Genomic DNA, 23750 nt, shown 5'->3' on the forward strand with positions numbered 1-23750 from the left:
TTTGATTAAGATTAGTTTAAGGGTTTTATGTTGTGTTTTTTAATGTGTATTTTTTGTTGCATGTTTTCCTTTAATGCCTTCTTTTTATATGCTCAGCGATTTATTGTACAGCACTTTGGTGCAACTCTGTTGCTTTTAAATGTGCTAGAGAAAGACATTTTGACTTGACTATATAAGAAATTCCATCTTTCCTTCATGCCAATAGTAATTAACACTGCTTAACACATGGTGAATTGTTGCATTAAGGTCCGTTAACAGGTGTTTGCCAGTGATAGAGCATTAGTGGTGTACTCTTTGAAAACAATGATGCTCCAATATTGTAAAAACCAGCTCCTAGCTCCAGGCAAAATCATGCCGCTCCACTCCTCGCTCCGCTCCCACTCCACTCCACTCACATACTCTGTTAAACTCCACAGGAGAACGTTGAGCCGAATCCAGGGAGAGTGACAGAGAGAACCAAAGGTTGGCCTGCTGCTCAGCTCCCATCTCCTTATCATCCGTGCCAGCCCGGTATTTAACTGCGTACATGGAGGTAAGCACTTCTTAAAATCCATCTTGTTTTGCCACTCAAAGGGAGAAATAATAATCCTTGCTTCATTGTGAGTCACTAGTACAACACAGGCCAGACAAGATCGTGCACCGAAGAACAGAATATCTGACTCAGTGGTGTGAAAGCAAGCATTGTGATGTAGCTCCCTAGGGGCTGTCACTTAAGTACCATCAGCCAATACATTGGCATGATTGTATAAGGGTTTCTGATTACGTGACACTCGAACTGTGTTCCATAGCGATCATACACCACTCGAGTTCCATGAGATTGCTTCTGAAGATATGGATTAAACCACTGGAGTCATATGAATTACTTTTCAGTTTCCTTTTTGGAGCTACAGAGGTCTGATCAATATTTACTTGCATTGTATGGACCTACAGAGCTGAGATATTCTTCTAAAAAAAATGGTTTGTGTTCTGCAGAAGAAAGAAAGTCATACACATCTGGGGTGGCATGAGGGTGAGTAAATGATGAGAGAATTTTCATTTTTGGGTTAACTATTCCTTTAATTGTAATAAACTGAAGAAATACTACTGTAGAATATACTGTAAAAGTCATGCAAATAGTAGCCAGGAATTTACTGTAAACTCACACTAAAAATGTTTACAGTGAAGCCATTATATTTTAAGAAGGGGAGCCCTTGCAAGGGGATCAGTTATTTGGTGGTGGATAACTGGCATCAAAATGTTGAAAAATCCCTGAACTAGACATCCATAGGCAGAACTGTACATTCTGCTTGACTTTCTTAATGTATGTCTGTGAGATAGTCTGCCCCTATTTTCTGTATGGCACTGTACTAAGAGTCTCTAATTTTGTGCCCATAAACGGTATGTAAAAACAAAATGACTTCACTGAAATTCCCCATTAAATTAAAGGTCTGATTACATGAGATATAAACTGTTCTCTATTTATTTACAAGTTAGAGTCTTGTTTATCATCATTTAGAAGATTATATCATAAAGTTGCTTATTTTGAGTAAAGACAAACTATTCTACTGCCATGACTTTCACAGTTCCTCATTTATACAGTACATGAACAACTTAATGAGTGGCTATAAAACTAATATACACCAAAGCAGCCCCTCCACCTCTACACCCCCAGATGTGGGCCGGTGCCAATTATTTTGAATTGATATCCACTATTTACCTGTTAAAGGGGGTCCCATCTCAATAAAGCAGCTTGGAGCACCACCAATAAACTTTCTGCCTCATTAGCACCTTTTAGTTTTCATTTCTAGCCAGGCTTGCTCTCTTCTTATCCTCAGACTCTGAACCACTAATGTAAACAGGTTATTGTGGTGGGTGTTAATCTCAAACAGCACAATAGGATGTCTGTTGTATGTGTGAATTTTGATTTTACATTTTCCATTCCATCTCTCACAAGTACAATCCATGCACATAAATGAGCTTTCTGATAGCCTTTCCATTTAAAATGGTTGTGGAACCGAGGATGGAGCCCTGAATCCATTACCTGAAGATGAAAAGAGTGTTTCAGCAGGTCTGTGCTTCTGGGATTAACGCGAACACACTTTTTCAAAAACAAGCTGCTTTATATGAGCGTTTAGAAAGCATAATGAAGCTTAACCAGAAGGACACATTAGATACAGTAAGTAATAATATTTTAATCATAATAATTAGCAGAAATTGTTCAGCAAAGCATGGCTGAGAACACAGTTATTGGCAATAACAGGATTTGTTACACTTGGAGTTGCTAACACAATACAAGGGAGTTCAACAATATGCCGTTTTTCCTGAAACCGTAGTTCTAACGAAAAGTCGCAAACAGCATTGCAAAGTTGTGTTGTTGGAATCACAGCTCGTTACCTGTGGTTAGAAGAATAGTTTCCTTTTAGTTGGACAATTTGACTTCGCCAAGGCTTCTATATGTTTCATTCAGTATATCTCTTTCATTCTGTCAATGATTTGACCATATTTACATGCACTTAACAAAACATCTTATTCTGGGGTTTTACAGAAAGGGATGTTCTGAGATGTCATGTAAACGCGAATGCAGCTTTACTTACAAAGTTTAAGGGATTAAAGGCTGTTAAGAGAAAGCATTTTAACACACACAGTTTATTTTGAAGAACACAGCTTTTATGTGTCCATGTTAACACATACGTGGCATTTTTAAATCCCCACTATTCCAGCGCAATGTAGCTGCCGCTTTCATGTCTTCAATAGACGACTCCATTAAACACTGTTCTGGTGTATGTGTAAATTAGTTATTACAATTTGATGCACATATGATCTCTGCAAAAGTTATTACACCACCCCCTACGTAACGTCATTAACAAAAGTTCTTTATTGTTGAACCAACTTGGTTTGAACGATTGATGTGCGACATTGTTACTAACCTTTCAGGAAACAGTCGTTACTAGCTACAGTTAATTCCTCTAAGGATGCAATGCACTATGGTGGTTAAATAGTGAGTTATGTTGTTGTATGGGAAACGCAACCCAGAGTGTGTTTTAGTGAGTTGCTATGTGGTTTCTAGGGTTTTCTGAATGGATGCTGTGTTGTCTCTATCATATTCTGGACCCTGTACTGAGCTATAATTCATGTCAGTACCACAAATGGTGCAGTACAAGTAGCACACTGGAGTTTAACACATTGAGTTAGGGATTTTATCAAAATCCATTCATGCATAAGCCAAAGTATGATCAATAGTAATTGTGATGCAAGGTCACTAAACCTCAGCACCCATAACGGAAAACTGTATGCTCTAAATACATGATTCACATACAGACAGAAAAATTAATCGGCTAAATGGTTTATGCTATTAACAAACCTATTTGACCCTTGCCATAATGCATTTCAAATACTGAGTGACCTGCACTGCTCCTAGAATACATGAGGATCCATTAATTGTCTCACAAAACTTAATGGCCATCCTTCACTGTTTGCTTTTAACAAACTATGAATACTAGTATACCGTACCTATTGTTCATGTTGTTGATGTGAACATTATTTCATTTAGATTGAAGAGGGCCTATTAATGAACAACATGGCATACTGCTGTGAAGTGTTTGTTGACCACTGGAAAAATGTATTGGCTAATGGTACATGATTTTATGGCATTAAAATGAATCAGCACTCACTAAGATAAAGTAGCACTGCTGAAGCTTTCAAGGGCATCTAATGCTCTTCTCATTTTTCTCTAGGAATATAATTATTCTTAACTATTTCAACAACACTGTGCCATTATTATGAATAATGAGCATGTCAGATGTGTTTAATTGCAATAGGAAAGTGGCAGTTGTTAGCTTTGTTTTAAGGACAGAAGTGAGGAAAAGCAGGAAAAACAATGGGTTAACAAAAAAGCAAATAAGCAATGCGCTTATAAAAAACTGCTTGTCTAATATGAGTCATTAGATATGTATCTTGTTATTTATTATGCTATGCTGAGTAGGTAACTCCGGGCTTGGCTTATAATTTAAAGGCAACTAATTCAAAAACCTGCAACACACGTGACATGTGAAGTTGCCCTTTTTATTTATTAATTTTTTCCTTTCAATATTCTTTTATTTTTATTTTGTCCTTTCAATTTAGTTTAGCTTTCACTTGTTTTTGTTTAATTACTCCATTACTGTTTTTTTTTTTTTGGTTTTGTTTTTTTTACAGTGCTTTCTTGTTTGTATAGTTTTCACTTTTAAGCAAATTTAGTTTTGATCTTAATATTTAAGGGCTACTAAATTGCTGCTAGATTGCATTTTAATGCATTAACTGATATAATTTAAGTATGTTTAACACTTTTACATTTTCTTAAGGCCATTTATTGTTATCTACGGAAGCTCAAAGAGGCCATGCGTTATTATTATTTTTCTGTCTCGTTTTCTCGTGATCTCGACATAACTACGGTTGTTTTCTCGTGAACATGACTTAATTTTCTCGTGATCTCGACATAGCAAAAGTTGTTTTCTCGTGATCTCGACATAACAAAAGTTGTTTTCTCGTGATCTCGACATAACAAAAGTTGTTTTCTCGTGATCTCGACATAACAAAAAGTTGTTTTCTCGTGATCTCGACATAACAAAAAGTTGTTTTCTCGTGATCTTGACATAACAAAAAGTTGTTTTTGCCTTTAATTTTCTATACAGTTTTTAATTGAGCTACAGGATTTACAATTAAAAGTTTATTACAAGGTATGAAGGACAATGAGAGATCTTTGGCAGAAAAGTACAATTTATTATATGTAAATGTAAAGTTATGTTAATTCATTACACTTTGGTTATAAAATATTCACCTGCCCTATCCAAGAGTATTCTAACCAGTCACCTTTCACATAGGCTAAATCAAACATATTAATAAACACCAGGCAACACGTCACAAACACTTAATAAACGCTTTTCATCAATATGGAAAGACTCGCTTTCTCAACAGGAGTCAAGAAGCACGTCTTTATGGGCTTTCCGCAAAGTACCGTTAATACTGTAATATGCGCGCACTCAGATCTAAAGCGCGGCTCGCTTGACCGCAGTCATGCAGACATCCCGGTCCCTCAAGTTGGCTGGCAATGAAATTGACCAAACGTTCCAAACGTTCACTGTATTTTCTACGAAAAAGTTGTAGACGTGATAGTCTTCTTCTAAAGTGTCTGACACTAATCTGGAAGTTGTCAATGACAGAGAGACGTCGAGATCTCGAAAATTAAGTCATGATCACGAGAAAACAACTTTTTGTTATGTCGAGATCACGAGAAAACAACTTTTTGTTATGTCGAGATCACGAGAAAACAACTTTTTGTTATGCCGAGATCACGAGAAAAGTAAGTCATGATCATGAGATAACAACCTTATGTCGAGATCACGAGAAAACGAGACAGAAAAATAATAATAACGCATGGCCTCTTTGAGCTTCCGTAGTTATCGTTATTCAATTACATTTTCATATCAATGAAGGAAAACTGTAACATTTCTTCAGATATTTGTATATTTTATAATACACTGTATTTATTTTTTTGGGGGGAAATTTTAAGGTAATTATTTTTTTAGTTTAGTTACTGTAGTTTTGGTGTTATGAAAATATATTAAGTGTTTTTAATCAGTTTTTATTTTTATTTCAGTTGTTTTTCTTTTTGAAAATTATATCATTTAGTTTTTGTTTTACAGTAGTTGTTTTTACAGGGGTCATGACATGAGGGATCAAACGTTCCTTGATCTTTTGACATATTAGAGGTCATTGTACTATAAAAATGTACTATGTGTATTACTATAAAGAACTGAAAACTTAAACAGCTGAAAACAGCTGATTACCTTACTTTTCCTCCAAAACCGTCGCCTGAACTTGATGAAGGACCAGAACACAAACCTTATTCTTCTGTTGTGGAGTTTGTTGAGGATCTATCAGAGCAATTACTTCACAACACTGGAAAACCAGTTTTTATCAGATGGGAGTGGAGAACAAGTGTAGGATAGTGGAATAAAGATTGACCTACCGGATCAGAAAAAGAATCCAGAAAATACTTGAATTCAGTATGTGAACGCCAATACATCCACCTCAAAGCTCACTTATTTCTCCATCAGTTTCCAAAGTCAAAAACCAAACCTACAATGTTCAGCAAAGGGTGTTGAAACTACTCGTTTGGAATTTGGAACTTGTGACGTCGCAGGGACCAAATACATCTGCATATGACTGCCACCAGCAAGACCAATGCCTATTTTTTTGTCATTGCACCCTTGTATGCTCAGTCTGTAATACAGATGAAGAGGAGAGAGGGCCTGTCATGGGAGATTCATTGACAGCAAACTTACACAGGAAACCTTCATGTGCTTATCTGAATTTAAATGTTTTTCTAAATAATCCTGCACTAGATGAACGGCTTTGACCATTATCATGCATTTCACGCCACTTTAACTCTTTCCCCGCCAAACATGGAATTTTCCGGGTTTTATGAAAAAACGCTTCCCCGCCAAACACGGAATTTTCCGGGTATCCGTGTTTTAGGTGGTATACGGTAAGGAAGACCTGCACGCATGTTTTGAAAGAGTACGCAACTCTTTGATCAAAGAAACAGACTGCGATCCTCTCAAATGTGAAGTGGAACACCATACTAATACTAAAGCACTTGTTTGATAAAAATGCCTTTTTCTCAGCTTTTTGTCCAAAATGTTGTTTTTGACAAAACCTACCTCTGTTCAAGTGGCAATAAAAAAAGAACAAATGAAGATAAAATAAAATCGTTTTTTTTTTTGCCTAAAAGCAGAGGCTCAGATCTTTATTTTGATATATAGCATCTTCATATATTCATGGAAGAAAATATTCTGCGGGCCATTAAAATTTAAATCGTCAAAAACCCTGGCGGTGGCTGGCAACTTTTTTTAAAAACGCTGGCGGGGAAAGAGATAAAAAGATGCAATGTCAAGTTAGAACTCTAAAAAGGAGACCTCCATCCTGTTTGTTCTTGATGTTTGCTGTTGTGCTGTTTTGAAGGCATCCTGTTTTTGCACCCCTCAGTGCTATTTTTAATTGTTGGTCTTTTGTAAACATGCACTAGATGGATGTCTTTGATCATTTCGATATATTTCTGGTGATGTGCACTGCCTTTTATGAGTAGGTTAAGAAACACTCCTCTCATTCTGCTGCTGTCACTGTCTGAGAGAACCATATACCATTCTGTGTGTAAACAAACACAGAAGATGTGAGTTGTCACTCCTGTGAAGACCAGCATCTCTGCTTTGACCTGTTGAAGCACCCAACATCACCATGGATTGTATTACTGTAACATGGTTCTTACAATGAGCAAGGAGGAGGCATGAACTGGCAGAACAGTCAACATAACTTTAATGACATAAAGAAACGTCTAGGTTACGGATGTAACCTCCGTTCCCTGATGGAGGGAACGAGACGTCGTGTCAGAGAAGCGACACTAGGGGTCTCTCTTGAGCGCCGAATATGCCTCTGATCCATTGAAAAAAGGCCAATGAGAAGTTGGCAGTCAGTATTTACATACCCCGCCCCCGGACATACGGGCATAAAGGCGAGGCAAATACTAGAGTTCATTCAGGATTTTTCTGAGCCGGAAATGGTTCTGGCCACTACAGCGGTTCGGCTCAGCGACGTGGCCGGGAAGACACAACGCCTCGTTCCTCCATCTGGGAACGGAGGTTACATCCGTAACCTAGACGTTCCTCGCCTGTCGCTCTCTCCACGCTTGTGTCGGAGAAGCGACACTAGGAGTCCAATTTAAATCCGCCATGCGCTGAGCCGTGTATGTGTTCTGCTGACACAGGAGCGGGCAGGTATTTGTTACGTGCCAAACGACCAGCTGTGCCAGGAACGCACTCTTCCCCAATGCCCCAGAAAAGTCGCCGGATCCTTTTGGTTACCCTAGGCAGGGGAACAAGGCGACGCTTGCCAACCTGGGAACGGGCCAAGCCTGGCTGGGCCTCTTTCTCTCTATGTTTCTTGCATAGAGCAATAGACAGCCGGGCCCTTACACGATTGAGTGAAGGGGTCTTACCCAGTTTCCCTATTTTCAGGGGGAAAGACTCACGGAGACCACCCCTGCCCAACTGGGGAGGTATGGTGGTGAATACGTCACATGTGTTCTTAGGCGACACGTGGAAGTGGCACGGTGGCAGATCCAGCCTCAGCGAGGGTGGAGTTGCTACACACGGCGACCGGGGGGCAGCCGAAACTTACCCAAGGAAAACGCGGGTCTGCTCGTAAGGGGACCGTATCGCGGAGAATACACCCAGGGGGAGTCCGCGTAGGAGGCCCTTACTCTGTGGAGCACCTATACCTGTACAGGGTAGCCATCAGGGTAGCCATTCCTCCGCGGACCCATGAGGGCTAGGGAGGAATCAACCAGGGATTCACGTTGAGTGGAGTCTCCTGGGAAAAATGACGCACTGTTTTACCTCAAGCGAGGGAAAGGGCGTATACGCTAGCTGATTCACCCGCCAGCCCATCAGCGTGTTACCGAAGTTCTACTGGCTCGGACCTGAGAAAACACGGGATGAAACTGACTCAACCCTGAGATTGTAGTATCTCGCAAAGGTGTTGGGTGTCGCCCAACCCGCTGCTCTAAAAATGTCTGCCAGGGAGGTACCCTTAGCCAGTGCCCACGAGGACGCTAACACTCCTTGTCGAAGTGAGCTCGGACCTGCAAGGGTGGGGGCACGGCATGGGTGTGATAAGCCAATGAAATGGCATCTACAACCCAGTGGGAAAGCCTCTGTTTGGAGACAGCGCTTCCTTTCCGCTGTCCCCAAAGCATACAAAGAGCTGCTCAGAGCGCCTGAAGCTCTGGCGTGCGGTCCAGGTAGGTACGCAAAGCACGCACCGACACAGCAATGAAGGGGCTGGGTCTGCCTCCTCCCGGGGCAACGCTTGCAGGTTCACTACCTGGTCTCTGAAGGGCGTGGTAGGAACCTTGGGCACATAGCCCGGTCGCGGTCTTAGGATCACATGAGTGTCTGCCGGACTGAACTCCAGGCAAGTGTCGCTGACAGAGAACGCTTGCAGGTCCCCGACCCTCTTGATGGAAGCGAGCACGATCAGCAGGGTCGTCTTAAGGGAGAGGGCCCTGAGTCCAACTGATTCTAGCGGCTCGAAGGGAGGTCTCTGGAGGCCCGCGAGGACTACCGAGAGGTCCCAGGAGGGGAACAGGCTTGGCCGGGAGGGATTTAACCTCCGGGCCTCTTAGGAACCTGATGATTAAGTCGTGCTTACCAAGAGACTTACCGTCTACTGCGTTGTGGTGAGCCGTGTAGCAGCGACATACACCTTTAGGGTGGAAGGGGACAGCCTCCAGCCTCTCCTGCAGGAATAAGAGCACTGACCTAACTGCGCACCTCTGTGGGTCTTCGGCCCTGGAAGAACACCAATCTGCGAACAGGCACCACTTCTGGTCGTAAAGCTGCCTGGTAGAAGGGGCTCTGGCTTGGTTGATCGTGTCTACGACGGTAGGTGGTAGACTGGCTAGATCTTCTGTGTCCTGTCCAGGGACCAGACGTGGAGTTTCCAGAGGTCTGGATGCGGATGCCTATCGCATCTTTGAGTAAGAGATTAGCGATCTCGCGCAGGAATTTGGCATGTTGGCTGTGCACTGCGGTAAAGCGGACGCCCGTGAAGTGGAGAAGGGGCCTGGCAAACTGAATTGCGTAACCGAGTCGGATGGTCCGGGCCAGCCAGCGAGACAGGTTGGGAAGTGAAAGCCATGCATCCAATCTCCGTGCTAGGGGCACCAAAGGGACGGTTATTTTTGACGTACCCGGCGGGGCTTCGCAGCGGGGTGGAGCAGGTAGTACGCCATCGGGAGGCGCGGACACGTCCCGAGGCTCTGGTGCTGAGAAAAGACTCAAAGCACTTACCTTGCTCCGGACATCCGGCAGGGGGCAGGTGGGTGACTGAGGAGGAGGTCCTTTAGTGGCGTCCTCTGGACTCATCAGAACCAGCCGGGTCGGGGAACAGTCGTGGGGCTGAAGGCGGATCTGGGGCCGCGTTCAGCGTGCCGGGACTGTTGAGGCCTGGTGGCAGAGTGCCGTGAGAACGGCATTTGCGGGCCAGGTGACCCAGAGACAAAAACTGAAATAGCTCTATTATTGAGAATGTGAGTACCGCAGCCCCCTTTAGGGGGTGTGGCAAATGAAATTAATTCAACAAAAGATTCTCCTCCCGGCCCTCCACCGGTGAACGGAGTGGTCTTACCAGCTCCGGAGCTAACGTCTTAGTCTCTGGGTCGGTCATCTCAGGAGCGCCTGGGAGCCTTCCGGGTCCTCGAGGGGGTCCGTAAGATGAGGGGGCGTCCATCTTCTGCGGGGAGGTCGACGCCAGGGCGGAGAGCTGGGCCCATGTTTGTTGAGGCGGAGCACCGCTTTCTTTCTTGAAAGCCGCAGGAGGACGCCCTCAGCGAGCACCAGGGCATGGCCCCTGGCGGCACGTTTGCGGCAGGGCAGGATGTGTGAAATAGCCTCCGTCTGTTTCTTCACCACTGAGGGCTGCTGGTAGAGTCGTCAGTTGGTGTCGCCGAATGGACGGAGCTGGGAGACGGGAGCGTTTGAGAAAGCGTGCTTTGTCTACCTCCTCTACTGCGACCAGGTCCAGTCCATGTGTTGAGTTTCCGGACCACAAGGGGGGCCATCGCGTGTTCGAGTGCAGTTCCTGCAGCACGCCAAGAACAGGACTACCCAAGTGCACATTTTGGAGCCTTGACCCGGTGGACTGCAGGGGGGCCATGGCGTGCAGGGGAAGTGGTCTGGGACCGCTCTACTGCCGAGGGTAGTGAGAGCGAGGAGCGAGGAAGCTTGGCTTGCTCAGCTCGTCATGCATGTCCGGGAAGAAAGGAACCGGGGTGGGGCGCGGCTGTGAGCGGTGCACATGCCCGTGGAACCAAACAAGTAGCCGTGAGGGGAGGGGGACGGATTTTCCGGTCCAACCTCGCCGCTGTACCCGGGAAGCATATCGGACCTCTGTGCATCAGGCTCAGACTGGGCGCGCGAGACCGAAGGTGGTGGCGCAGACGAAGTCATCAGCATCAGACACCGCTGTAACGCCTCCGATGCAGCGGTGATTATCGCCATCCAATCCCGGAGCTCATGGGACCAGCAGGCCGGCCATGAAGCGGGCCGCACTCATCCCGAAGCAGATGGGAGCAAGCAAGCGTGCTGGGGAGGCGGGTGGTTCGTGGGGGTACCCAGCCAACACAGCCCGCCTTTATCCCCAAATCACCTTCATCACCACGGCGCCTGCCCCAATCCCGTGGGAAAGAGGCGAGGCGCTGGGCGGCTGAAGTGGCTTTCTCTCATGACAAAAGAAAGCCTATGACCGCAATGCTGCAACAGCTATGTTCTCGCGACTGAGAACATAACCTTATTGGAGAGAAAACGCCATCCCGAGCTCGGACGGAAGCCAGCAAGCGCATCGGGAGGCGGAAGGCTCGCTGGGGGTACCCGTGAACACAGCCCGTCTTTATCCCCAAATCACCTTCATCGCCACGGCGCCTGCCCCAATCCCGTGGGAAAGAGGCGAGGCGCTGGGGCGGCTGAAGTGGCTTTCTCACTACAAGAAAAAGCCTACGACCGCAATGCTGTCATGGCTATGTTCTCGCACTGAAAACATAGACCATTCATAAAAATGCTGCCTGCGTGTAATCGCAACCCAGGTACGCCAGGCAGTTTTTATGACCGTAGGAGGTGGGAGAAATCGACCGCATCCGGAAACTACACAGAGGCGGAAACACGTCTTTAAAAAGACGCGCCCTGAAAAGGACGTTCAACGGCGCTGTGTATTGCTCTTTTAGAGAAAATCACTCTCTTAAACAACTCTCTTAGAGTTGGGTTTCTGCGACTGCCGTGCAAGAAGGAGAAATCACCGCTGTAATGCGCCCCCAATCCAACAGCATGCAGAGCGTCAGATGAATACAGGAACTGGTGTGATCTCACGCGAACAGCATGCACAACCATCAGCTCCGAAGAAAATTTCTGAATGAACTCTAGTATTTGCCTCGCATTTATGCCCGTATGTCCGGGGGCGGGGTATGCAAATACTGACTGCCAACTTCTCATTGGCCTTTTTTCAATGGATCAGAGGCATATTCGGCGCTCAAGAGAGACCCCTAGTGTCGCTTCTCCAACACAACATGGAGAGAGCAACAGACGGGGAACTGAAACATAACATAAAACACACAGACACAGCGGCCGCATGTGTCTCTCTCTGTCAAACTGGCATCCTTCTGCCGGCAGGTCTTCCCCGCCTCTCTGGAGCCCTGGGAGAGATGAGGGGAGAGGGAAGTAGCTAGGGGGAGGGACAGAAGGGGAGAGAGAGAGAGAGTAAGAAAAACTCGATCGCTGGTCCCTGGACACATCGATGCCTGGTCCTCAGCACTCCTCTACCCTTTGGCAGATGACAGCCCCTTCTCCCCTGGTGGATGGCAGCGAGTCCTCTGACCCCTGGTGGAAGGTCATGGCTCCTCCGCTTCCTGGCAGAAAGCAGCAGCGAGGATTCCATGACAGCACATCCCTCCTCCTTCCTGGGTTTCGGTACCAGTGGAACAGGATTTTTACAATGTGCAAGGAGGAGGCAGGAACCGATGGAACAGTCAACATAACTTTAATGACATAAAGAAACTGAAACTGAACTGATTCCTCCAGCTCATCTTTATTCTTCTCTCAGCTTATTAGGACAATTCAGCGCTGGAGGTGTGTACTCACGGCCCGGCTACACCTTCCTCTTTGTCACAATCATGTTTTCTTATTCAGAACATGTGGGATGTGGTGGTGGCGTAGTGGCTAAAGCACAGGGCTGTTAATCAGAGGGTCCCTGGTTCGAACCCCATGGCCACCACCATTGTGCCCTTGAGCAAGGCACTTAACTCCAGGTTGCTCCGGTGGGATTGTCCCTGTAGTAATTGCACTGTAAGTCGCTTTGGATAAAAGTGTCTGCCAAATGCATAAATGTAAATATAATTTGCTTCATTTTGTCCATGTAACCCTGATCAGATGCATGGATATATGGATGATATGCACAGCCCTTTAAAATTGTAATAAACTGATAATTAACAAATAAATAGTCTAAATATCTATAACCTCTTATTGTGCAAAACTATCATGTAAGAAATAATAAAGGCTCCAATACAGAGCGACACAAAACCACTCATGCACATACTGGATGCACAGTAACACAATTCAGTGTAAATGAAGCACTTGATGTCACCGACCAATTGACCTAAACATTATACATCTGTCACAAGAGTTGCGATTGGTAACAGAATTTATTGTAAGTTTGATTAAATATTATTGTAAATTAAAGTTCATAAAAATTAAATCAATATTAATTGCATTTAGAACCCCTGTGAGCTGAAGATGACTGTGGCAAGGAACACAAAACTCCATAAGATGTTGTTAATGGAGAAAAATAACCTGGCTAGAAACCAGGCTCACTGTGGGGGCCAGTTCCCCTCTGGGTAAACAACATGAATATAAGGCCAATATTAGTTATTTGTGTGCAGTTCAAGTCATGGTTTAAAATTTGTAAGTTAAGTAAGCCTTAAGGTCCAGTGTTTAAAAAAAAAATAAGACATTTTTTTTAATGAATTTTAAGATTAATGACTAATGTCTTTCAAGTCCATCCTGGATTAACTGCAGAAGTTCACATAGATGCATTGTCCTTTGTTAGTTGGCTGATGAAAGCTTTTGTTGCCAATTAAATCATAGTCTATGTATTCCATTTCAAGAATGTAGTCCATCACTAGACAAAGGCGATGCTGGCAGAGATCAATGAGGTGTGTTGCAGTTCAACCGGCAGGACATTTCGGTGAGGTTCAATGGGGTTCATCCTAAATCCAAGGCTCAGGCAGTGGCATATGAAGTATCCAATGTCTTACAGTTGGAGTTGACATCAGTTCATCCTCAGTTTGTCATCATCACTCAGTGACACAAAGCAGTGGAGTCCGACACCAAGCAGGAACGGAGCTGGATATGAATCCCGAGGTTGAGAAATGAAAACAAATAGAATAATATTAGAGTAGATGACATTACATTTTATGCAGATATATAGATCATGTTAGATGTTTCTGGTTCCGACAGACCTAAATAAAGCAGCCTAATTGTGAATCAGTGAATAAATTACATGTATGCCTGGCTAAATAGATGAGTCTTTAGTCTAGAATTAATCTGAGTGAGTGTGTCTGCATTCCGAACTGTGTTATATAAACTATTCCATAGTTTAGGAGCCAAATATGAAAAAGATCTACCTCCTTTTGTGGATTTTGATATTCTTGGAATTATTAACAAGCCAGGATTTTGTGATCATAATGAACGTGACAGAATATAGCGTGTCAGATTATCACTTAAGCAATGTGGAGCTAGACCATTCAAAGCTTTGTAAGTAGTTAACTGAATTTTCTAATTAATATGAGGTAGCTAATGTAACAACAATACAATTGGGCATATATGTTCATATTCCTTGGTTGCAGTCAGCACTCTGGCAGCTACATTTTGAACCAGTTGAAGTTTATTTAATGATATTGCTGGACATCCACCCAGTATTGCATTACAATAATCTAGTTTTTGCTGTTGAAGACGACGTGAGAGACAAATTATATTTTAGCGGCTTATTTTTTAAGAGGTTTTTGGTCCAATAATTAGTACCTCTGTTTTGTCGGAATTGAGTAGAATGAAATTTCTGGCCATCTAATCTTTGATTTCATTTATACACTCTATTCCCAAGTTCCTTACAATAGAATCACCAATTATTATGGCTCTTTCATTATGATTCTCAGTGGGTGCATCACTGAGTGGCGAGAATCGATTGGAAACCCTAATAGGAATAGGAGAGTGATGTCACTGCTGAGTGAGTAGTCACCCAAATGCCCTGCAGTGGAAGCTCTACATCCGGAACCAAAGCGTGTGTGTTGCTCGCTGTACTACCTGCATCCAAAACAGTATCTACTGGCTTCTCTCTCTCACTGACATGCACTAGCGTTTGGATGCGTGTCTCTAACTCATTAACCTTCTCCGTCAGCCTGACTAATTCCGTTTTGGGCTTTTTTCAGTTACTTAAAAACACATTAATGGCTAAAGTCTAATAACACTGTATTCAGCACAAACTGAGCTACAATAATATGTGAGCAACATGTGTGTAGATGTTTGTATTTTTGAGAAAATAACATTTATGCATGGTTTTTGAAAAAAACTAAATGTTTAAGTCATTGAAATAAGACCATATAACACATACAAGAAATTTGTCCACAAGACTTTTGAGAACTGGATCTTGTAGCCTAGAGTTTTTGCTACAAAATGATGTGAAAACCATCCTGAACACTTATTCATACAAAACAATATAGTACTTTGACTTTTGTAAGACACTTTTCGTGTTGAAAGCTCATAGCTCAGGAGGCGTGAACTATCATGAATATTGAGGCAATTCACAGGAATATTGAGGTAATTCACACCTGAGGACACAAAGACCCTCCCCTGGGCCTATCAATGAGGAATGTGACAGAAAGAGAATGAATGTGAGGAGACTTAATTATCAAAATCAAGTTTTAAGTTAAAAGAATTGACATAAAAGTTACATCTTTACATAAAGACTTTACTTAATTTTAGACCAACACTACCATTTAAAAGTTTTAGAAGAAGTCTCTTCTGCTCACCAAGACTGCATTTATTTGATCCAGAATACAGTAACAACATTTTGAGAACTCATTTTACAATTTAAAAGAACATTTTTCTATTTAAATATATTGTAAAATGCAATTTGTGATCAAAGCTGAAATTTCAGCATCATTACTGCAGTCTTCAGTGTCACATGATCCTTCAGAAATCATAATAATATGCAGATTTTCTAATATAGGCATATTTAAAGTGCATTTTACTCATTTAACCTGAACACATATTTGCAAGCACAAGCATTGATGATACTGAGGCAGCATAAACACTAGATCAAATATATTTTAAACATTCATATAATTTTATATAAAATTACATATCATATATATATATCATACAGCATACAATTTAAATACCTGCTTTAGCTGAAACAGCATTTAAATGTAACTAAAACTTGCTTATTAGGACATATTTCAAATGTCAGTACTCTGAATCCTGTCTGGCAAGTCTTGAAACAGTCCCACTAGTAAAATATGTACATGTTTATATAAAATAGCATGTAAACTAATGAAAACTAAATGACTTAATCGTCCGAAATGGTATCCTCGGCTGGATCAAGTCTCTCTTCAAAATACAAATGTTCATTGGAGTCCCGCTCTTCTTCTGAGGAATGTTAACTCTTCCTTCCTATCCAGGAGTTTTATCACATGTGTATCGTTACAAACGCGCATTAAAATTAATGAATTGTTTACATCAAACCTCTGAACACTGTCGGGGGCATGCACCATTTCCCTTGATCGTCTCAGCACATTAGCGTATGAATGGTGCGCTCTGCAGGTGGGTGGGATCAAATTACTTATAATGAGCTAAGCCTGTAAAAAATGTACAGCGCTTTGTTTCATACAGATTACATTGCAGGAGAATATTTTTAATTTTAATAGTTTTATTTAAAAGTAGAAATATTAAGCTTTCTTTAGACATATGTTTCATGTTTGTGTGATGAGTATTCCCAGAGTTTCAGTTCATTTTTGTGACGTGTTTCAGAAATATTCTCGTGAACAGAGACTGCTGAAACCTCACCCTTTTTATTTTCTTTATTTTATAAAAGCACAAGGTTTTGTTGTTATTGTGAGTGTACACAAATAAATGTAGACCCTGTATAGTCTCTAATGATGTCTTACACTTATCTGTATGCCTCAAAATGATGGAGTACATTTACATTTACATTTATGCATTTGGCAGACGCTTTTATCCAAAGCGACTTACAGTGCACTTATTACAGGGACAATCCCCCCGGAGCAACCTGGAGTTAAGTGCCTTGCTCAAGGGCCTAACAGTGGCATCTTGGTGGTGCTTCTGGTCAGTAACCCTGAGCCTCAACCACTGAGCCACCACTGCCCCTATTTTAAGTTGTTTCAGCTGTAATGATGAAAATATCCAGCAGGACATATACAAATACCCAGAGGGTTAAATGTATCACATGTATATCCCTCACTGCTGACAGAAGAAGCTATAGTAAATATGTTGCATGCAATCCAGGAAGAAATAACATGAGCCATGACTTACAGCATTTGTTTGTTTTTATGTTGTTATGGTTGTTCTTGAATGACGAGGTTTCGAGAGATCGATGTGATTCAATGTAGTTCCTGATCAGCAGATGTTCTCTTTAAGTGCATTTATGCTGTTAGGTTTATGTAAACACATGGTATATTTGCGACTCCTATGCAGAGTAAAATTGCTAGAGAGGCTAATTTAAAGGGACAGTTTACCCAAATTCTAAAATTATCTTGTCATTTACACACCCTCATATCCCCGATGTGTATGACTTTCTTTCTTCAGCAGAACATAAAGAAGATTTTGATAGGATAGGTGTGGGTGAGAAACAGATAAATATTTAAGTCCTTTTTTACTCTAAATATCCACTTTATCTTTCACTTTTAGATTAGTAAGTGAAACTAAAAAGGCACCATATTTGACTTTCAGATGTAAAAGTGAAAGTGGAGATTTAGAGTAAGAAATAAATTAAATACATTTTGATCTGTTTCTCACCCACACCAATTATATTGCTTCCAAAGATATGGATTTATCCACTTGAGTCCAATGGATTTCCAATGGTTTCCTTTATGTGATCACCACATAAGCAGCACTGATCACCATTTACTTGCATTTTCAGGACCTACAGAGCTGAGGTATTCTTCTAAAAATCATAATTTCTGTTCTGCTGAAGAGAGAAAGTCATACACATCTGTAATGGCATGAGGGTGAGTAAATGATGTGAGCATTTTCATTTTTGGATGAACGTTCACTTTAAAGGTTAGTTTCACCCAAAAAGGAATGTTATGAAATCAATTACTCACCCTCATGTTGTTCCAAACCCATATAACTTTGTTTCTTTCATGGAACACAATAGGAGATCTTAACCTGAATGACAGCATCAGTCACCATAGTTTCCATACTTTTATTGTATGGAAAAAATATATAATTCAGCTTAACATATACTTTTGTGTTCCACAGAAAACAGTCAGTCAAGGTTGGAACAACATAAGGTGAGTCAATTATGACAGAATTTTTATTTTTGGGTAAACTAGCCTATGCTGAATTATGGTTAGTGGTAGGACTGTGGGGGTCCCATTTGCCACAGAGTGGGTGAATTACCTCAATGTGCTCTACCTCCCGTAAAACCCTCAGACTGACCGGCTCCAACACCTCCTGTGTCCACTCGTGGAACCAATCAATGGCAGTGCAGTTGACTACTGCAGGAAACTTTCTACCACGCACCCTGAGCTTGCTACCCACAGGAGAGAAATAACAATGTTCAGTTATAACAGAAAACAAAATGATTAAGTTTGTAAGAGACAGCACTGTCCCAACAGGTGACAATTCTGTCAGCTGGCCCGAAACTCTTTCACACTCACCTCGGGTGATAGGACCATAGTTATTGTTGAGCCCTGACCATGACCATTACACACCCCCAAAAACATTACACATCATTAGACATATGCAAAAACAAAGATGCCATCTTCCCATGCACAGTACAACACACAGCAGAATCAGCTCCCGGTCAGCTTCCCATGAGACATGAGTATGCTTTTGTTTATCTTGTTATATTGTAAGAGCTAGGAACTTAGTGTTTGAAGCTTGACCAAAAAGTATTTACACAGGTTGTATAGAGCTTAATATTTCTCAGAGGCTGTAGGAGCTGCACTGTGATGAATGTTCATGAATCATTGTTGCTCATGCACTTTAAGTTGCCTTCAGACATGGTTGATAAAGAACTTCCAGCAGTTTTCCCTGGTGTCCTTCAGACCCACGCCCCACACTTTATTCCTCAAAGAACTGATGGTGTTCTCCACCTCATTGTCAGGATTTCACCTGTGAGAAAGACAAAATAAATATATTGATGCAAGGTCATTCAGACAGGGTGCCGATGGCAAAGGGGCTGGATTGTTTGATTAGAAACAACATTTCAATGTTGGATTTTTATTTGAATGCTGGCAGAAGGCCCAGATAGAATCTGTGGACTATGTTTTGCACTGATTTCAGAGGAAAATCTGCAGGAGTCTGTGGAAAGGATTTAAATATGGTGAAATGTGTTAAACAGACCTGAGGGTAGTACACTCTTAATGGTAGCTAAAAGCAGGTTTGGGCAAAATTTCAGTACAGGCTCCCTTTGAATCCATGAGTTGGAATTTGAATTGCATTGGCCACACCCCACACATGTTATGTTGGAAATGAAATAACAGGAAAAGGAGTTTACTGAAATGTAATTCAAAGAAAGTCAACCAAAATACAAACTAGGCAAGAACATCTAACTTCTAACTAACTGTTCCGTTTAAGATTTACATCTGGCATGCCTGCTTTATGGTGTTTGGATAAGTTTTAAAGACTTTGGGGTAAATCACAGAATTTCATTTTGAACAAATAAGTGTTCTTACGTTAAGGTCCATCCAAATCAAAGTTTACATATTAAATATAATTAAATGGGCATCACAGGAACTGTGCTTGACTGGTTTAATTCCTATCTCTCGGGTAAGTCCTTCAAGGTAGCCTGGAGAGGTGAGGTGTCCAAGCTACATCAGCTACTTACTGGGGTACCTCAGGGTTTGGTGCTTGGGCAACATCTCTTCTCTATATACACAACATCACTGGGACCCATCATTCAGGCACATGGTTTCTCTTACCACTGCAATGCTGATGACACACAATTCTAATTGTCATTCCAGAAAAACAACACCACAGTGACTGCTCGAATCTCTGCCTGCCTGGCAGACATCTCTGCCTGGATGAAGGAACACCACCTGCAACTTAATCCAGCCAAGACAGAACTCCATGTCTTTCCACCCAATCCTGCTGTTGAACACAACATCACTGTGCAGCTGGGTGCAAATACTGTAACACCTTCCAAAACAGTCAGAAATCCAGGGGTAACAACCATCGATAACAAACTCAATTTCACAGACCACATCTCAAAAACCGCAAGATCATATAGATTTTCACTCTACAATATCAGCAAGATGAGACCCTTCCTCTCACATGCCACACAACTTCTTTTTCAGTCACTTTTCATAACTAGACTGGACTATTCTGATGCTTTCATTGCAGGCCTCCCTGCATGTGCAATTAGCCCCAGCAAATGATCCAGAATGCAGCAGCACATCTGGTCATTAATCAACCAAAGAGAGTGCATGTTTTACCACTTCTTGTCTCTCTTCACTGGCTGCCAGTTGATGCACGTATTAAGTTAAAGACTCTGATGCTAGCCTACAGAACAGTCACTGGGACAGCTCCAGCATGTCTAAAATGATTTCTGCAGAGCTACGCACCCACTAGAAGCCTGCGATCGGCTAAGAATCATTGCCTTGTTGTAACAACACAAAGAGGTACCAAAACACTTTCCCGGACTTTTGGCTTCATTATACCACATTGGTGGTATGACCTTCCAAACTCCATCTGTGAAGCTGACTCACTTTCTGTCTCCAAAAAAATTGTGAAAAACACATCTTTTTCATGAGCAATTAACCAGTCAGTAATTTTTTTTAACACTTGCATCTGTTTTGAATACTATTCTGATGCTATTGAAACTTTTTAATATGGAAATTTTGTACCACTGTCTCCTTAAGATGATTCGCTTATGATTTCCTCTTTTGTAAGTCGCTTTAGATAAAAGCATCTGCCAAATTAATAAATGTAAATGAATGTAGAAATGAAATACAAATTTCTATAGGTGGGCCAATGACGTGACATTGACAACTACATTACAAATGCAGTTCACACAAAATAATTACATGAATACACCTCTTCTACAATTAATATGTTTTCAATTAATTAGTTAAAAGTCATTTTTATCTTTTTTCTGGGGCTAAATGTCATGTGGTGCAACTTCCTGGAGACAGTAAAAAAAAGCTGAAATTCTTGAAAAAAGAAATGCTGCATGAGTTGTGCTGAATAATATTTTATTATTATTTATTTAACAAATTATGGAGTGGAACAATTTTTTAAAAAAATATTATAAATATTTGAAAAACATTTGTCCACCAAATCAAAGTTTTGTGGCACACCCAACATCCATCCATCTTCAGCTCAAGACAGCTGGGATTTGCTCCAGCTCTACTCATGGTAGGGACTTGGGAAAAGACAGGGACAGGTGGCCAGTCCATCACAGGGATGAGACACACAGACTTACACATTCACACAAACAGGGAATTACAAATTTTCTATTCACTCAACCTGCATGCTTTTGGACTGTGGGGGAAACCTGAGTACCCATAGGAAACTCAGAGGAACACAGGGAGAACATGCTCACTCCAAACAGATAGGGTGAACGGTGACTTGAGCAGGGGTACCTTCTTGCCGTGAGGTGACAGTGCTACCCACTGAGCCACCGTACCCACAAAAAGCATAAAACAGAGAAGATGTCAGACCTACAGACGATTTAAAAACAAAAAAATATTTTTTATCATAAAAAAAAATCAATATTTTGACATTTTAATGAAAGGCACATTTTGGTAAGCTCATTTGGTGCAACCATGAGAACACTTTTTGATATTCTTCAATTAAAAATGAATATTTGTAAAAAAAAATAAAAATAATAAAAAAACATATGAAACATATGTTCGAAAACGTTTTTAAAATGAATGATGAAATTGTGTACACTCAGGTATTCAAGGTGCAAGTAAACTATTTTAAAAAATGTTACTTGATGTTGCATCATATGACATTTTTTTAATAATGTTTTGTACAAAATGCTATAAATGTTTTTCAAACAATTTGTAAAAACAACATGAACTCAGAGATTGCATGTCTATGAAATTGACACATGTTTTAAACCAGATTCTTTAAATATTTTAAATTTTTAATCACCTCAGACAACCTTATTTGTCAATGACACAGGTGGCATTTCAAACATTGCTTGTTTTTATACTCAGCTACAGTATAATGTTTCATAATTTCATTATTATTAAGCACTCTGTTTGCTCTCAATTCAGTACTGAATTGCACACAGACCTGGCTGAAAGCATTTTTTTAATAAGCCAAAATAAATAAACACCCAACCTTGTAACTGAATAGGAGTTGTAATTGTAGGCGTTACAATTTTGCAGAAATTTACTGAGCTTTCAGTGCGCACATATTCTGTGTGGGCTTGGCTATCAGTCTTACAGTGGATTCCTTATTTATAATTTTTTTTAACCACAAGAATAATAAAGTGCTCTGATTTTTTTTTTTTTTCCAGTAACAGGAAGGCACACTATCTATACCATCATCTGCCATGGTCCTTGCCTGGTAGAGAAAACAAGCACTATTTGATGCCAATGGCAGAGTCAAAGCAAGGTTTACCAGATGCTAAACGTTTGTTCACCAACACTAGGAACTTCTCATCTGCGACCTGGGCATCTGTCAGAAGAAACAATATTTTTCCTGCCAGCTTTAATGTACAAGGCGCCCTAATCGATCAGAAAATACACAAAACTTCTTTCACATACCACCAAGCTCCTCATCTCTGGAAAATTCCCAGCAGAGCACTTGGAATAAAACATATTACAGGCATAAAAGTTGATGAGCTATGTACAGAATAATGTGCAATATGATGTTGTGGTCAAGAGGTCCTCTGTGTATCTGTTAATTATTCCATAATTTTTCTGGCTTTTGCAGGGTGCAGGTCTGAATGTTTACCTGGACAATTTATACTCAAATAAGGAGCTTTACAATGAATAGTTCATAGAGTTCAAGTCTCATACAAATGTGAATAACATCATTGTAACCTACTCGGTAAGCAATTTTTGTTTCATATAAGGTATAGTAATGCTGCCGCACTTTCAGATCAGGGATGGATTATCATTTCTTCAGTGTCATCTGAAAGACCTCCAGGGAGTTGATGAACGCTACAGACTCGTCAGGCTCTGCTTTTTACTTCCTCCCACTCAGACCAGCAGAGTTCCCCCTGGGAGAATTCAGGATCCGACTGATACAGCAACGGAACCAAGAGAGAACAGTGCATATGTGTAAGGTTTAATGAATTAAAGCCGGATGTGGAGTAGAGGAGGAACTTTTTCCAACTTAACCCTATCGACACAGTTATACTATTTTTTTTGACATTCATTCGGGCATAGATTGTACCAAGGTTAATATCATTAGTGTGTGTGTGTGTGTGTGTGTGTGTGTGTGTGTGTGTGTGTGTGTGTGTGTGTGTGTGTGTGTGTGTGTGTGTGTGTGTGTGTGTGTGTGTGTGTGTGTGTGTGTGTGTGATTGAAACGAAGCTGATGGTTTGAAATAGTCTGTTCTGTGGGTTGTCCTTAAAATAATATTCAGGGTTCAAGACAAGTTAAGCTCAATCAACAATCAATTCGAGGCATAACGTTGATTGCCACAAACAATTATTTTGACTCATTCCTCCTTTTCTTTAAAAAAAAAAAAAAAAATAAAAAATTGAGGTTTCTGTAAGGCACTTACAATGGAAGTGAATGGAGCCAATTTTTGGAGGGTTTAAAAGGCAGAAATGTGAAGCTTATAATTTTAAACAGGCACTTGCATTAATTCTTCTGTCAAAACGCATGTATTATTTGAGCTGTAAAGTTGTTTAAATCAAAGTTTTTACAGTCATTGCAGTTTGTTGACATTACATCGTCATGGCAACGAAGTTATAAAATTGGC

At 41.4% G+C, this 23750-nt stretch overlaps 1 pseudogene; it reads right to left on the reverse strand.

Moving 5' to 3' along the window:
- The window catches only part of LOC127633193 (dynein axonemal heavy chain 9-like), a 184909-nt pseudogene that overhangs the window by 86979 nt on the left and 74180 nt on the right, over window positions 1-23750 (reverse strand).

The sequence above is a fragment of the Xyrauchen texanus genome, chromosome 40 (assembly GCF_025860055.1).
Source record: "Xyrauchen texanus isolate HMW12.3.18 chromosome 40, RBS_HiC_50CHRs, whole genome shotgun sequence".
In the NCBI taxonomy this organism is placed as follows: domain Eukaryota; kingdom Metazoa; phylum Chordata; class Actinopteri; order Cypriniformes; family Catostomidae; genus Xyrauchen; species Xyrauchen texanus.